We start from the raw sequence: 3,846 nt of genomic DNA, 5'->3' as shown, positions 1-3,846 counted from the left end.
TGTTTAAGAGGAGGTTAGATGAACATCTTGCTGGGGTCATTTGACCCCAGTATTCTTTCCTGCCATGGCAGGGGATTGGACTAGATGATCTGTTCAGGTCCCTTCCAACCCTAGAAACTATGAAACTATGCCATCCAACTGACCAGCTCTATAGCCAATTGCAGATCTAGTGGGAACTGTTAGCCTTGGTAACTAGGGTTGTTTATAGATATGCTCTGGGAGTTGTGAGGAGTGCTTTAATTTGACAAGCTCTGAGAGCAACTCTAATTAAAGCACCAGGAGCATCAAATGTAACATTGTCCCTGTGCTGAAAAATGGTGGCAAGGGTGCTTTAATTAAAGCTTGTCAAACAAGCTTTAATTAAAGTGCCCCTACTGACATTTTTCAGTGTGGGGATGCGAGACAGTAATTACCACGCTCTAGCAGACTAAATTAATCTAATGATTACAGCACATTGGAGCAGCCTCACTACATGTGTATAGGTGCCCTAGATGAAACAGGTTTTGTGTGCTCCCCAGGCCTCCCTGCCCCTTCCCTTTTAACGGCTTTCTAATTTTCTTCAGACTTTCTGTTCATTGATGCCTAGAACATGTCCATATTCTCTCAGAGTTGATTGCATTTAGGTTGTACCATCCAGATAGAAACACTGCCACTGAGCGTAGGACCTTGCTTCAAAGAAGTTAGGTACAGACATTTGGGGAGGTTAGGGGGAGGTTAGATTGCATTAAAAATGGTCATCTGATCTATCTTAGTTCACCCAGCTGCTGACTATACACTGGTTAGGTCAATCTAAGTGTAAACTGCACAGTAGTTCAGGATAGTTAGATCAGTCTAAAAATGGCCACATTGATCTAAATTAACCCTACCTGTAATGCAATCTAGCTTAGATTGGGTTGGCCATTTTTAGACCAACTCTAGTTGTCCAGAACTTCTGTACAGTCCTCAGTGCAGCACCAGGGCTGAGAAAGCACAGATGCTATCCCAGGACTACACAGTCCTAAACCCTCCCTGGTCCTGAGCTATTTTTAGCCCTCTATTCCCTCTACCCCACCCTCCATGGACCAGCCACCCTCCCCAGACCACCCATTCTTTAGCCAGACAAACCCCTCATCCCACAAAGAACTCCGAATACCAGTTTTACCAGCATTCACCAGTGCTGGGAGCTGAAAAAGTAATTTAGGATGGGTTATTGGCAAGTGGGATGGCAGGGTTGATTCACCGGGGATGTTGTTTGTCTGGAGGTGGGAGGCTCAAAGGGCTTAAAATAGTCTCTGGTCCCAGAGGGTGGGAGAGAGAGCCTTTTCATCCCCCCAAGGTCCCTGCAGACCCTGTGACACTTTCTAAGCCAAATCCTCCTGGACCCCACCAACCTCTTGTGGAGCCTGCCTGCCCCCCCAGTCTCCCCCACAGACCCTGCTAGCTTTCCCTGATCTCTTCTCCAGAGCCCACCTGCTCCCCTGTTCCCCCCACAGACTCTACCTGCTCCCCAGCCTCCTGACCCCTCCCCACTACTCCCCTTTGATTGGATGGTCCTTCCCCCTAATCTCCCCAAATGTATATACATAGCCTTAGTCAACAATCATGTGATTTGAAGAAATAATAAATACCATATTATCTCATGTACATGTCCCAGAATAAGATATGCATCTTACATTTTTGAAAGCAAAATGACAAAAAAGATCTTTCTGTGCAGTAAGTAACAGAGTAGCAGCAACTAGGGAACATTATTCTGCTCCCTCTGCATTGTGTGCAGACTTGACTTTTATTTTTGTGGGATAAGCAGCAGAAAATGCTCTTACCATATTTTTCACATGTAATACACACTCAAATTTCTATCAGTTTGAAAGGTTGTATGTGAGAAAATGTGATATTACAATTTGGTTTTGGATATTCAGCCTTCTTGTTAATGATGCTGTTCTATAATCAAATAAAAATGCCCAGAAGCTTAAAAAAAGAAAGAAACTAAGATGAATACTATGCAAAAACTGAGAAAATTAAAGAGTATATCCTGCCCCTCCAGGAAACAAAATGCACACACATACACCATCACATATCATGGAACTGTTAATACAGCTTTGAAAGTTAACAACACTCATAGAGAAAGAGCTCACATTGGTTGGTGGGGCCCTGGGTTCCTGGATCCAGCAGGTAGATGTGAGTTGCAAGCAGTGCCAGGCTACACTGCCATTGTGTTAGAGTTATGTTATAGTCAAAATAGTGTAATTGTTAAAAATACAAGTTTTCTTGCTTTAATTCAAAGAACAGCGCAAAAAAAGTATATAGCCTAGGGTACTGCTATGTTAAAACTGGGAAGTTCATTAGAAAAAAAAGGTTGAAAAAGTTGGCTCAATCCTGAAGTATTTCAAGAACGAATCCTGATCCCCTGAAGTTTCAGAAGCATAAGTTCTTTTGAGTCTGTCACAATTTCCTACTCTCAGCCTTAAGTCTAGATCAGTATAACTGATTAAAAAAGCTTACAATTCTCCAAACATAATATAAACTTGCATAATATCTCATAAGTATGGGTTATGTCCTATTACAGTCTTATTGAGTTACAGATCCAAACAATTTGATTATATTTGTGGTTCCACACTTGCCAAAGATTTGCCTTAAAAAATTCCTAAGATTTGTCATGATGCCATACAGAACATCAGCTAGTGACAGAGATTACACACAATACTCTGCCATTAGCAGACGGCTGAGTGATGGATTATGAAATATCCAACTGCTAACATGTTTTAAATTATATGCCCTTATTATATTTGCTTTCTAATATTGGGAAAATAAGTACCCTCTCTTCTTCTACTCAGAGAGAAAAAAAGTTAACCTTGTATTAGGTATTTTAGCTTCTCAGGGTAAATGAATAAATGCATCATTGGAAATCTCAATTTTCTAAACAGAAAAAATAAATTTCATTTAGTACTGCATCAGAAAACCAGAAAACTGAAATAGACAATCCAGGTAACACAAAGAAAGGATGTTTTGCTACTCCACATTGAGTTTCTGAGCATTGCAGATTAGTTCAGTTCCCTAGATTTAGATACTCAGTGTTGTGCTGAACCTTAATCCCTTAGGCCCATGTACCTTGAACTTCCTTTGGCCTCAATAGATTGCAAAACTGCTTTCCTCCCTTGACCTCTTTGGTATATCTCCTGGGTCCAGGTTTCCAGTTTGCCAGCTTCTACACAAAATGGATTCTTGCATGTCATTAGTCTTGAGAACCTTTATGGATTTCATTCTCCAGAATACTCCTGTAGTTTACTAAACCATATCCCCAAACTGTAACCAGTTAGACTCTGTAGATTATTAATTAACTATTCAAGTATATATAACAGTAACAGAAGATAGGCATACATGAAGATTTTGGAAACATGGTTGCTCTTTACATAAAGATAAAACACAGGAAATACAGTTGACTAAAATACTCCAGTCCATCCTTCTCTTGGAACTCTTGGGGGAAGGGCCTGTTTCTCTTCCAGAATGTAGGTGGTTTGTACATCACTTTCCTAAGTGGCTCGTGGTGGGAAGGGGTTAACTTCTCGCTCCCTGGGAGGAGGCCGCTGCCTGGTGCCGGGCCGGGTCAAGCCCCCGCCCAGGCCCCTACTTGGCCCAGCCCCCCAGGGAGCAAGGCGTGAAGGAGGGGGTACTCACCAGTCCCCCTCCTGTAGGGCAGGGCCCCCCAAATCCCGGGCAGGGCCCCCCTGGCCTGAGAAGCCAGCGTTCCCCGACGGCAGGTCCACTGCACATGTGCGTAGTTTAAAAGGGCCCGCCAAACAGGGGGAAAAAAAAAAAAACCCACACTGAGGTAGGCTCTGGAGTAGTGAGAGATGTGCGGATGAAGCCCGC

Source organism: Crocodylus porosus, unplaced genomic scaffold, assembly GCF_001723895.1.
Source record: "Crocodylus porosus isolate Cpor-Errol unplaced genomic scaffold, CroPor_comp1, whole genome shotgun sequence".
Lineage (NCBI taxonomy): Eukaryota > Metazoa > Chordata > Crocodylia > Crocodylidae > Crocodylus > Crocodylus porosus.
Note: the sequence above shows the minus strand (reverse complement) of the source record.